Source organism: Oncorhynchus gorbuscha, linkage group LG25 (assembly GCF_021184085.1).
Source record: "Oncorhynchus gorbuscha isolate QuinsamMale2020 ecotype Even-year linkage group LG25, OgorEven_v1.0, whole genome shotgun sequence".
NCBI lineage: Eukaryota > Metazoa > Chordata > Actinopteri > Salmoniformes > Salmonidae > Oncorhynchus > Oncorhynchus gorbuscha.
The window spans coordinates 3,036,824-3,050,770 of record NC_060197.1 but is presented as its reverse complement, the minus strand read 5'-3'; the positions used below and the strand labels follow the sequence as shown (position 1 = coordinate 3,050,770).

At 43.1% G+C, this 13,947-nt stretch overlaps 1 pseudogene across 1 annotated transcript; it reads left to right on the top strand.

Moving 5' to 3' along the window:
• Positions 1 to 5,189: 5,189 nt before the first annotated feature.
• LOC124014429 lies at positions 5,190 to 13,411 on the top strand (annotated as a pseudogene). The gene is made up of 10 exons (XR_006835018.1): positions 5,190 to 5,868; positions 7,593 to 7,796; positions 8,181 to 8,358; positions 8,639 to 8,769; positions 9,055 to 9,332; positions 9,476 to 9,609; positions 10,010 to 10,041; positions 10,302 to 10,487; positions 10,851 to 11,007; positions 12,465 to 13,411. The product of XR_006835018.1 is annotated as a protein adenylyltransferase SelO-1, mitochondrial-like (transcript).
• Positions 13,412 to 13,947: the final 536 nt, after the last annotated feature.

Sequence of the window (13,947 nt, the reverse complement as noted above, 5' to 3'; positions counted from 1 at the left end):
TTGTGTAGGCGGGGGAACTGTCTTCAAAATGTCTTGTTCCCCTAATCATTTTTAATAGACATCTATTCCCATTATAGGCTGTTTCAACACCCGCCTCCTAATTTATGTCTTGTGTACAGCCCAATGGATCAATACATTCGCTAATGTGATCTCACGATAACCATTTATCCTCTACACTCCAATACTCACTGTGCATTTGGTTCTCTTCCTCTTGTAATTGTGTTGTGTGTGTGTGTTGTGTTCCACGTATTATAATTAAGCAGTAAGGTCGAGGGGGTGTGGTATATGGACAATATACCACGGCAACGGGCTGCTCTTATGCATGACGCTACGCGGAGTGCCTGGACACAGACCTTAGCCGTGTTATATTGGCCATATACCACAAACCCCCGAGGTGCCTTATTGCTATTACAAACTGGTTACCAATGTAATTAGAGCAGTAAAAATACATGCTTTATGACACCCGTGTCAGCCAATCAGCATTCAAGGCTCAAACCATCCAGTTTATGTGTAACATCTATTGTAATGCTTATCAGTGACGGTGAACCTGACACACAGACATGACCTCATGACTGATGAACAAAAGGCTTGTGTCATTCGTTGTGACAGAGAATGGGCGTACTTCAGTCTGTTGGTTGCCCTTGACCTGCGAGGCACAAACACCTGACACCCCTGTACTATTCATGTTGACGTGGCTATAATCTGATAAACACAACTTGTGTATATAAAAATATATTCCCTGGAAATTACATTTCACAAATATACTCAAAGGAAAGGACGAGGGTGAGTTCCTTACCGTAATGAACTACACTCTAAAGACAAAACTATCTTCTGAAGGAATCTTTGAAAACAATAGTGTGTGTTGATGTTTCTGCAAATCTTTATAAACCATCTGTAGTGTATAACCTTTATGTATTTTGTGACGGTATATATATATATGACTTACCGTTGTATACATTTAAGCTATGGGAATATGCATGATAGTGGCCAATTGTCTCAAATGCCTATACTGTAAAACATTTCCAACGAAGCCTTTATGATTAAAATTCCATAGTCAAAATCAAATCAAATTTTATTTGTCACATACACATGGTTAGCAGACGTTAATGCGAGTGTGGCGAAATACTTGTGCTTCTAGTTCCGACAATGCAGTAATAACCAACGAGTAATTTAACCTAACAATTACACAACAACTACCTTAAACACACAAGTGTAATGGGATGAATAAGTGGCATTGTTTAAAGTGGCTAGTGATACATTTTTTACATACATTTTTCCAATATTAAAGTGGCTGGAGATGAGTCAGTATGTTGGCAGCAGCCACTCAGTGTTAGTGGTGGCTGTTTAACAGTCTGATGGCCTTGAGATAGAAGCTGTTTTTCAGTCTCTCGGCCCCTGCTTTGGTGCACCTGTACCGACCTCGCCTTCTGGATGATAGCGGATTGAACAGGCAGTGGCTCGGGTGGATGTTGTCCTTGATGATCTTTATGGTCTTCCTGTGACATCGGTTGGTGTAGGTGTCCTGGAGGGCAGGTAGTTTGCCCCCGGTGATGCGTTGTGCAGACTTCACTACCCTCTGAAGAGCCTTACGGTTGTGGGAGGAGCAGTTGCCGTACTAGGCGGTGATACAGCCCGACAGGATGCTCTCGATTGTGCATCTGTAAAAGTTTGTGAGTGCTTTTGGTGACAAGCCAAATTTCTTCAGCCTCTTGAGGTTGAAGAGGCGCTGCTGCGCCTTCACCACACTGTCTCTGTGGGTGGACCAATTCAGTTTGTCCGTGATGTGTACGCCGAGGAACGTAAAACTTACTACCTTCTCCACTACTGTCCTGTCAATGTGGATAGGGGGGTACTCACTCTGCGGTTTCCTGAAGTCCACGGTCATCTCCTTTGTTTAGTTGACATTGGGTGTGAGGTTATTTTCCTGAGACCACAATCAGAGGGCCCTCACCTCCTCCCTGTAGGCCGTCTTGTCGTTGTTGGTAATCAAGCCTAACACTGTAGTGTCGTCTGCAAACTTAATGATTGAGTTGGAGGCGTGCATGGCCACGCAGTCGTGGGTGAACAGGGAGTACAGGAGAGGGCTCAGAACGCACCCTTGTGGGGTCCCAGTGTTGAGGATCAGCGGGGTGGAGATGTTGTTACCTACTAGAGGTCGACCGATTAATCGGAATGGCCGATTAATTAGGGCCGATTACAAGTTATAACAATCGGAAATCGGTATTTTTGGATGCCGATTTTGCCCAATTTTATTTTACACCTTTATTTAACTAGGCAAGTCTTACTTTCAATGACGGCCTAGGAACTGTGGATTAACTGCCTTGTTCAAGGTCAGAACGACAGATTTTTACCTTGTCAGCTCTGGGATTCAATCTCGCAACCTTACGGTTAACTAGTCCAACGCTCTAACCACCTGCCTCTCATTGCACTCCATGAGGAGCCTGCCTGTTACGTGAATGCAGTAGAAGCCAAGGTAAGTTGCTAGCTAGCATTAAACTTATCTTATAAAAAACAATCAATCAATCATAATCACTAGTTAACTACACATGGTTGATGATATTACTAGTTTATCTAGCGTGTCCTGCGTTGCATATAATCGATGCAACGCTGGGGGATGATTTAACAAAAGCGCATTTGCGAAAAAAGCACAATCGTTGCACGACTGTACCTAACCATAAACTCCAATGCCTTTCTTAAAATCAATACACAGAAGTATATATTTTTAAACCTGCATATTTAAAGAAATCCAGGTTAGCAAGCAATATTAACCAGGTGAAATTGTGTCACTTCTCTTCTGTTCATTGCACGCAGTGTAACGTCGTTCGTCTGTTGTAAGAAGAGAGTCAGACCGAAATGCAGCGTGTAGGTTACTCATGACTTTAATGAATGAAAAGGTACATGAAAAAACTGATATAAGAAAACAACAAACGAAACGAGAAACTAATTACAGCCTATCTGGTGACTACAACACAGAGACAGGAACAAACACCCACAAAATACAACGCAAACTCAGGCTACCTAAATACGGTTCCCAATCCGAGACAACGAGAATCACCTGACTCCAAATTGAGAATCGCCTCAGGCAGCCAAGCCTAACTAGACACACCCCTAATCATACACAATCCCAATGAATACAAACCCCAATACGAAACACAACATATAAACTCATGTCACACCCTGGCCTACCCAAACATATACCAAAAACACAAAATACAATGACCAAGGCGTGACACGCAGTCAGGGTATATGCAACAGTTTGGGCAGCCCGGCTCATTGCGAACTAATTTACCAGAATTTTACGTAATTATGACATAACATTGAAGGTTGTACAATGTAACAAGAATATTTAGACTTAAGATGCCACCTGTTAGATAAAATACCGAACGGTTCCGTATTTCACTGAAATAATAAACATTTTGTTTTCGAAATGATAGTTTCCGGATTCGACTATATTAATGACCAAAGGCTTGTATTTCTGTGTGTTATTATGTTATAATTAAGTCTATGATTTGATATTTGATAGAGCAGTCTGACTGAGCAATGGTAGGCAGCAGCAGGCTTGTAAGCATTCATTCAAACAGCACTTTTTCCAGCAGCTCTTTGCAAGCACAGCTCTGTTTATGACTTCAAGCCTATCAGCCTAATGGCTGGTTTAACCGATGTGAAATGGCGAGCTAGTTAGCGGGGTGCGCGCTAATAGCGTTTCAAACGTCACTCGCTCTGAGACTTGGAGTAGTTATTCCCCTTGCTCTGCTAGGGCCGCGGCTTTTGTGGAGCGATGGGTAACGCTGCTTCGAATGTGGCTGTTGTTGATGTGTTCCTGGTTTCGAGCCCAGGTAGGGGTGAGGAGAGGGACGGAAGCTATACTGTTACACTGGCAATACTAAAGTGCCTATAAGAACATCCAATAGTCGAAGGTATATGAAATACAAATGGTATAGAAAGAAATAGTCTTATAAATACTATATTAACTACAACCTAAAACCTCTTACCGTGGAATATTGAAGTCTCATGTTAAAAGAAACCACCAGCTTTCATATGTTCTCTTGTTCTGAGCAAGGAACTCAAATGTTAGCTTTTTTTACATGGCACATATTGCACTTTTACTTCTCCAACACTTTGTTTTTGCATTATTTGAACCAAATTGAACATGTTTCATTATTTATTTGAGGCTAAATTGATTTTTATTGATGTATTATATTAAGTTAAAATAAGTGTTCATTCAGTATTGTTGTAATTGTCATTATTACAAATAAAATTAATTTTAAAAAATTGGCTGATTAATCGGTATTGGCTTTTTTGTTCCTCCAATAAATCGGTATCTGCGTCGAAAAATCATAATCGGTCGACCTCTATTACCTACCCTCACCACCTGGGGGCGGCCCATCAGGAAGTCCAGTACCCAGTTGCACAGGGCGGGGTCGAGACCCAGGGTCTCGAGCTTGAAAGGTACTATGGTGTTAAATGCTGAGCTGTTGTCGATGAACAGCATTCTCACATAGGTATTCCTCTTGTCCAGACAGGTTAGGGCAGTGTGGTTGCGTCGTCTGTGAACCTATTGGGGCGGTAAGCAAACTGGAATGGGTCTAGGGTGTCAGGTAGGGTGGAGGTGATATGGTCCTTGACTAGTCTCTCATATTCCACAATTTTGCCCAAAAACTAATCCAGGGAGTCCTTCCCCAGTGCTTCATCTTTTAAGATATAAACTCCCAAATGTATCACCAGCTTCTCAGATTGGCAGGCACAGCGCTTCCATCTGCATTTTAAAAGCCTTGGATGCTAGCTGGGTTTATTTTATGACCAGGACCAGTGCTGGAACTGAACCCAAGTATTAAATCTTCTGCATCGGGAATGGTCGATTCTGCCTGGGCCTCTCTGGCCAGACACAGTCACAGTGTTGAATTATGGGTACCTGTATGACATCCCATTTCAAACCAAGACAGGGGTGATAAGATCTCCTGCACAAGGAAGCAATAATGTGCCCTGGTCTATTTTATTGGCAATTAACCACACACACATATAGCCAGGCAAACCTTACTTACACACACACTTTGAAAGCTCACTGTACAATAATACTTTCTTTGAACATTGTAGCCCACTCCATCGGGCAATTAACATTCCCAATTTGGTTCAACCAAGGCAAAATAGACTAGAGGGATGTCACATGACCATAATGACAACATTCAAGAGAGTAAAATTGAAACTTTTAATGACTTTCTATGTAGGCTGGTTTTGAATAGTGCACTAATAAAAACTCTACTCACTGTTTTGCACCATGATCCAGTCAGTGTGAGAGTTGCCATAGGCTAAATCTGTGAGTGGATTATAGAGCACTTGTTTTGTGCGGGGCACGACTAACTGGCCGACTCGACCTCTGTTGACCACTATAGTGGTCACTGTCGGCATGGACTCGGAGGGCTCTGCATCCTCATCTCTCGAGCGCCTACCTTTCAACAATGTCGCGCTGAAAAAACTTCCACTTGACTCCTCCGAAGAACCAGGGTCACGAACGGTGAGCGGAGCATGCTTCTCCCGCGTCCAGCCACAACCTCTTGTCAACCCCACTTTCGTGGCAGTATCCGGACCAGCACTCGCTCTGCTTGGGCTAGATGATAAGGAAATATTTCACGACTTGCTTGGTCCAGAATATTTGAGCGGTTCTAAAGTTTTACCGGGCTCGGAGCCGGCTGCGCATTGTTACTGCGGTCATCAGTTTGGACTATTTGCTGGACAGCTGGGTGATGGGGCGGTGTGTTACCTTGGCGAGGTGGAAGCACCTGCGGACCAACTCGGTTCCATGCAGCGTGACAACCCATGTGGGCGATGGGAAATACAGGTGAAGGGTGCAGGTGTCACACCTTACTCCAGGTAACAGCTTTTATTTTTGACCTACGTTTTGAATAGTCTAGCTGCCTAGGCCTAATAGATTTTCAAAGAAGGTCCGCGTTTTTGTATAAACCTATCACAACCAACAATTAGCCTACGATAGGCCTACTTCACTTAACAGTAGTATGATTTACAGCCTAGGCTCTATGCTTAATTTTAGGAGGTTAATGTTCGTTGTATGTACTCTTCCCTTTGCACTCTTTGTTAGTATTTCACTAGACCTGTGTACATATATGCTCTTATTTAGCAGTAGGCTAACTAGGACATACTTTTGGAAGTATGTAAACACGCCCTTTGGAATGTAGGGGTATGTTCCAGAATGTTCGTCCATATGCACAGGCACACAATAGGCATTTGCTGACTCAATGGATCTGGCATCCTAGCCAAGTCTCCCATGTCTAGATTAGAACCATGTGATACAATTACACAACAGCTACAGAGCTGCTTAAGAGATCAACTTCTTGGCACACTTCAACACCTTCTGCATTGCTAAACAATGCACAGGCATCTGAATTGTGTCAGGCCCACCTAGTGATTGGTACTACTGCTTGAGTAGGTCTACTTCTATTTGATTTGTACCTATTTGCATGCACACAAGACTTGTGCTCAAAGAATAAAACTCGTGAATTTCGGATAGCTATCACTCATAATTGATTCTGGGACCAACACACCTTTTGGTCACACTTGACCTTCGTTTCACAGCTATCATGTGCATGTAGTCGCGTAGAATCACAATTCCTTTACATCGTTACATGTAGGCTGAACTACTCTGTAAAAATAGGCCTCACTAAACTGTAAAAATAACTAATTTCAAACAAAAGTTGGTCAGTACAGTTGGTAGTACTATTACCTGGCAAGAGGACCATTTATAATCGTATCCTTATTATTATTCAGAATCCATGTAATGGCTGTACTCCTCTCTCCTCCTCTCTCCTCTTCTCTCCTCCTCTCCTCTTCTCTCCTCCTCTCCTCTTCTCTCCTCCTCTCTCCTCTCTCCTCTTCTCTCCTCCTCTCTCCTCTCTCCTCTTCTCTCCTCCTCTCTCCTCTCTCCTCTTCTCTCCTCCTCTCTCCTCTCTCCTCTTCTCTCCTCTCTCCTCCTCTCTCCTCTCTCCTCTTCTCTCCTCTTCTCTCTTCTCTCCTCTTCTCTCCCCCTCTCTCTTCTCTCCTCTTCTCTCCTCTTCTCTCCTCTTCTCTCCCCTCTCTCTCCTCTTCTCTCCTCTTCTCTCCTCTTCTCTCCTCTTCTCTCTTCTCTCCTCTTCTCTCCTCTTCTCTCCTCTTCTCTCCTCTTCTCTCTTCTCTCCTCCTCTCTCTTCTCTCCTCTTCTCTCCTCTTCTCTCCTCTTCTCTCCTCCTCTCTCTTCTCTCCTCTTCTCTCCTCCTCTCTTCTCTCCTCTTCTCTCCTCTTCTCTCCTCTTCTCTCCTCTTCTCTCCTCTTCTCTCCTCCTCTCTCTTCTCTCCTCTTCTCTCCTCCTCTCTCCTCTTCTCTCTTCTTCTCTCCCCTTTCTCCTCTTCTCTCCTCTTCTCTCCTCTTCTCTCTTCTCTCCTCTTCTCTCCTCCTCTCTCTTCTCTCCTCTTCTCTCCTCTTCTCTCCTCCTCTCTCCTCTTCTCTCCTCTTCTCTCTTCTCTCCTCTTCTCTCCTCTTCTCTCCTCTTCTCTCCTCCTCTCTCCTCTTCTCTCCTCCTCTCTTCTCTTCTCTCTTCCCACCAGAGAGTCAGACGGACGGAAGGTCCTTCGTTCCAGCATCAGGGAGTTCCTGTGCAGCGAGGCCATGGCCGCTCTGGGCATCCCCACCACCCGTGCCGCGTCTCTGGTTACATCGGACCTCTATGTCAACAGAGACCCCCTCAACAATGGCCGGCGCCGCCCGGAGAGGTGTTCAGTGGTCCTGCGCATTGCCCCCTCCTTTATCAGGTGAACGGTTATTGGTGATTCCCCTCTTCCTCTCACTTACAATATATGTATAAATGGCCTCCATTCCTTGTCTCCTTTCCTTCAAGATGACCACAGTAGGAAGGTGAATGGATGAATTTATACAATATTTCTCTCCCTTGTCAAGTTCTCAGTGGTAGAGAGAGTAATCCATTGAATATGATGATTTGGCCATATTATATTACTGTGATATAGCTTTCTTACTGTATGTGCGGTACCAGGGTCATAGGTGAAAGAAAACAAGGAAAATCATTCATTTAACAGCATCGGGATGTAGGTGACCAGCTGGCTGGCTGACTGACTGACTAGCTGACTGACTAGCCATGAACTCTGCTTTTGGTACTGAATGCTGACTTGCTTGTGCAGGTTCGGGTCCTTTGAGATCTTTCAGTCTCGGGATGAGTTTTCAGGACGACAGGGTCCCAGTCCAGGGCGTCACGACATTCGGGCTCTGCTAGTGGACTACGTCATCGACACTTTTTACCCTGACATCCAACGATGCCACAGCAACCGCAAAGAGAGGAACACAGCATTTTTCAAAGAGGTATAGCCTACACTGAAACTTCAGTTTCAACGTGAAGTGCCTGTAGCACTATACGACAACTGTACTACCCTTTGTATTTCTACTCTTATGATAAATATGAGATTGTTACTTATTATCAATATGAACAACGGTACCAGATGGACATTGCTAATATTCTAAAATTATTCTCTAGCGCTGTACATAAACTATACAGGGTGAATACATTTCACCTTAAGTACACACTGTGACAAAATTACATTAATTTGTAGACCTGCTCTGTGGCGCCCCCTTGTGTTCCCAGGTGACAGTGCGGACGGCTCGTCTGGTGGCCCAGTGGCAATGTGTTGGCTTCTGTCATGGTGTCCTCAACACAGACAACATGAGCATATTGGGACTTACTGTGGATTACGGCCCCTTTGGCTTCATAGACAGGTACAACTGCCTCACTTCCTCTTTCAACAGGAACTTCAAGATCCTATTGACATCAAAACATATTAATTCAGGAAATGGATTCTTGTATCACTCTTGCTGTGCATAACTCACAAAATAACTTCTAGGAAATCTGAATATACAGTATTATTAGGTAGAAAGAACAGAGTTAAAATTTGTTATATATTTTTGCTAACAAAATGCAATTTGTGCAGTTATATACGGTACATAATCGATTAATCATAAGGGCTTATTGGTAAACACTCCATATCTCTTCCCATCTTCCAGATTCGACCCAGAGTTTGTGTGCAACGCCTCAGACCGGAGGGGGCGCTACTCATACCAAGCCCAGCCGTCCGTGTGCCGTTGGAACCTGGCTCGTCTGGCTGAGGCCCTGGGCTCTGAGCTCCATGCATCCCAGGCAGGGGCCATCCTTGATGAGTTCATGCCCCTCTATGAGACCCTCTACCTGGCCAACATGAGGAGGAAGCTGGGCCTACTGAGGCGGAAGGAACCAGAGGACCAGGAGCTTGTCTCTGAGCTGCTGCAGCTCATGCACAACACAGGTATGGGGAGAGGGATGGGACAAACTGTGCAGAAAACAGGCATAATGTACCTGTATGAACAGAGAGGACTAACTCTGCACAACAAGTTATTTGAACCAGCAACCAAACATTTAGAGTCCCCCCTCTCTCTTTCACTCTCACAGGAGCAGACTTCACCAACACCTTCCGCTTGCTGAGTGGCGTGTCCTGCCCTGTGGTGGGGGAGGGGAAGGGGGCCACAGGGGGCCCGGTGGTGGACCTTCTCCTGGAGCAGTGTGTCTCCCTGGAGGAGCTTAAGGTGGCCAACAAGCCCACCATGGAGCCCCGGTGAGGGGGGTACAGTGGTGTGGCCCACCTGGAGGCTAGTCCTCCATCACATGAAACCTACATATGATCTTTAGTGATCAGAAACTCTGTTTTAATTCACAGTTCACAGGATTGGAAATGCAAGATGTATACATGTAATGCTCTACAACATGCATTGAGGTTAACTTGGAAGGAATTGACTTCAACAATTCTGCCACCAACCAATCCACTGTGATCCCCTCATTTTCATTCACACACAAACCCCACAAATAACTGGGCTATACAGTAGGTTAACCTAACAAATGTTCTCAGAAATGTTCCTAATCACATGTTTGAAAGATGTTGTGGTTCCTAATATCATCCTTTGTTGTGTTCCCTTGATGTGCAATCAGCGATTTGGAGAAAAATCATACAAGGACAATCTGTAAGTTAAAGCTGTTTTAGTGCAGAATTACTTGTTTAAGGTTGCTATACATTTTTATTATCTGTGGTTAAGTAGGTAGCTAGCAATATTAGCTAAACATGCTAATGTAAGTATGTCAGATATAGCACCTCAGTGTATGTATTCATATAGTTATCACCAAGTAATTAGCTAACTAGGACTATGTTGCCCATTCTCCTAGCTGTTTTCAATCTAGCCCCTTAGTCTCAGTGTTTACCTCTCTTGACTCCCTATTCACACAGTGAGCTGGCTATGGTCCTCTCTATGGCCCAGACCAACCCAGCCATGTTTGGCCTGGTGGCAGACCGACCAGAGGTGGCCCATCAGCTGGAGAAGATGGACAGACTGAAGGAGCTGCTGAGCACCAATCAGGACGAGCTGAGGGCAAAGCAGAGAGAGGATTGGCTACGCTGGATCAGTCAGTACAGGTTCGTTAGTTAGGAGATGCCAGATCAAGGATCCTACACAATCAAACTACTTACTTGGTTATTGATGAAAGAAATAGCATGCTTCCTGCATACCAAAGCATATATGAATTGATCCATACTTTCTTGGTATTGTTTGACACCAGTGGTGGCTGGTGACACTTTAAATTGGGAGGACGGGCTCATAGTAATGGCTGGAACAGAATAAATGGAATGGTCTCAAACACATCAAACACCTGTTTTCTATGTGTTTTATACCATTCCATTCTATTAATTATTATGAGCTGTCCTCCCCTCACCAACCTCCTCTGTTTCACGTTGTAATCATGGTTTACATCATCCCCCCGTGTGTGTATGATGACCCAGGAAGCGGTTGGTGAAGGAGTGTGATGGAGCGAGGGAGGTGCGTACCATAGAGGAAGAGAGGATCCGTGTGATGGACAGCACCAACCCACGCGTGGTGCTCCGCAACTACATTGCCCAGAATGCAATACAGGCTGCTGAAAATGGAGACTTCTCAGAGGTATAGAATTGACATGTTGCATCTACTAAATACACTGCAGCTATCAACACATGGTGAATATTTTTGTTGTTGCACTTTCTGTTTGTTGTTATATTACAGTATACAGTGAGCTCCAAAAGTATTGGGACAGTGACATTGCTAGGAATATTCCTTGATAGGAATATGGGACCAAATACTAAACTTATACTACACATTTAAGTGAATTTGTTCCAATACTTTTGGCCCCCAAAAATGGACTATGTACAAAAAGTGCTGTAAATTCTAAACGGTCACCCAATATGGATGAAAATAATCTGATTACTTGTGTAAAATATTATTTCGTTAGCCAGCATCTGCCTCGTCAGTTTATGCTGCAGGTATCTTTAGGTAAGTGCTGGCTCAGCTGCCTTATGCCTCTTCTTGATGAAATGGCATCACTGCTAACAGGTCAGCTGCACTGTCAGGTTCCAAGGAAAGCATTCCCAACACTCATTCTTTGGTTGTGCAATGGGCCTACTCCACCCAGCCACCAAGCAGATGATGGCCAGTAAAAGAGGAAATGTTCATCTGAATATCTGACCCATAACAGTCTACTATGATAAAGGCGTCAATAGACAGATGTAACAGATCCAGGAGTAATCAGATTATTTCATGAGTTGGATGATCAATTGTGCAAATACTTTGAATGTGGTTGATTTTAGTGTACTCATTTCTAATGAAACTAGAAGTTTAGCTGAGTAAGCAGCTGATTTGTCATGTGTCATTCCAGTACTTGGGAAATGAACAGAATGGAGCTTTGTTGACTAACCAAAAAAATAATATAATTATTATTATTATTATAAATGAACAGAATGGAGCTTTGTTGACTAACCAAAAAAATCATTTTGACCCAGAGATCCTGATGAAATTTTGGATGATTCAGTTTTCAGTAAGTGGGGGTCTGATGATTTTAGTTTTAAAAAAGGAGAGAACTTGGCCGTTTGAGATTTAAAATATATTAAAACTGCTAGGAAAAGCTTCCATTCCCACTGAAAGGTGACTTCCGGGTTGTATAATGGCAGGTAGCCTAGCAGTTAAGAATGTTGTGCTAGTAATCGAAAGGTCGCTGGTTATAATCCACGAGCCAACTGGGTGAAAATTCTGATGTGCCCTTGAGCAAGACATTTCACCCTATTATGCTCCTGAAAATCACTCTGGATAAGAGCGTCAACTTAAAATGTAAAAACCTGCTACTTCAGTGAGCTTGAGTCAAACACATGCAGCTCACATCTTGATGTTAGTTGAAGTAATCCAAAATGTAATCAGCTGTTAAGACTAACTGTAATCCGATTATTGTTATTTTAAAATGTAATCTGGGTTGATTAGTTACTTCATTTTTGTGGTCTAATTACGTCATCCCTGTTACATGTAATCCGTTAATACCCAACCCTGTATATCATTGCTCATTATGTTAAATCAACTCTTGTTCAATCTCTCAGGTCCGCAGAGTTCTAAAAGTTCTAGAGAACCCCTACTGTGCCTATCCAGAGTCAGAACTACCTGGTGGGCCTAAAACATTTGGAGAGAGGTACCAGAAAGGGATGGAGAAAGACAAAGAGGGAAGGAAGGATGAGGGGAAGACAGATGGAAACCAAAATTGTGTCCCATATGACAGCAAGCCTCCTGTGTGGGCACGAGAGATCTGTGTCACCTGATCGTCATAGTGCCTCCCTGACCCCCAAAACTCAACTGACAGTGGAGAAAGATGTAGATGGTGTTCCTCAGGACACTGATCTAGGTCCATTCCGCTTTTCAAAGATAGAACCCTGCTCTTTGTTCTGAGTCAGTTGGGTAAATGTCAAGGGAGGTAGTTCAGAGTGCTCCTGGATGTCAATCAGTAGAATAAACTGATGGTGAATGAAGACTCAGGTAATCAGTCAGTGACCTGTCTGTGTTGGAGAGACCAGGAGCACCCTGGCTGTGTGTCTATGCGCACACACACACACACACACACTTGAGTTTTGCATGTATTTAGATTATTTCACACACAGCATGTAGTGTATGCATGATTGAAGAGATATAATAAAATACTCATACATTCAGAAACATAATCATTGATCATCTTACTAACACCCACAAATAGTTTTTAACCACTGTTCTAAGATGAAGACCATCTACACACAATTTCTCGAATCCATAAATAAAATGTATATCTTAATAATACATCTTAATACAAGAGGCAAGGTTTCACACAATGTTATGTTCATGTATATTATGTGATGTGGGGAGAAAAATGCTTTAAAAGGAGTTTGTTCTGAACTTCGATGTGCATTTAAAAAATGTGTGCAAAGTTTTATGTACAGCAGGTTTGGAATTGCTTATTGATAACTTGCTGTACCATGTTACTCTGTCAAAACAGCAAACATTAATAAACCTATCACTACTTTATATCCAGCTGTATCTTTAAATTCTTCTGGATTTGATTGCGATGAGCTTTTTCACGTCTTTTCAGAATGTAGATATTGCTGTACGTTTGTTTCATATTGATAGTACATATAGAACAGTACTCGGTACACAGCCAATGTGCCACATTTTATTATCCTCACTTAGTGTTATCATAAGAGTGCTTGATTTGACTGTCCTGATTGCTACAACCAACCCTCAAGAGACAGTCTAACACATGTACTGTGGTAGAGTGAACCTAGAGTTAAGGCCATAGCCTTGTTACATAAATCAGGCACAGTACTACAGGTGTTTCCTGGTTGTATTCATTTTAATCCTGTAGTTCTCCTATCCAATGGTTGTTCTTACCTGGACCAGAGGGTGGCGCTAGTAGTTAGGAAACAATTCCTTTTGAAACACTGCAATTGTTTTTGAATAGGATATATCTAAAGGCATTTGAGAGATAAACACATGGAGTTGGTAATAAGAGTGTCCATACTTTTATTTTGATTTCTTGTTCATTGGACTGTGCTGTGTGTA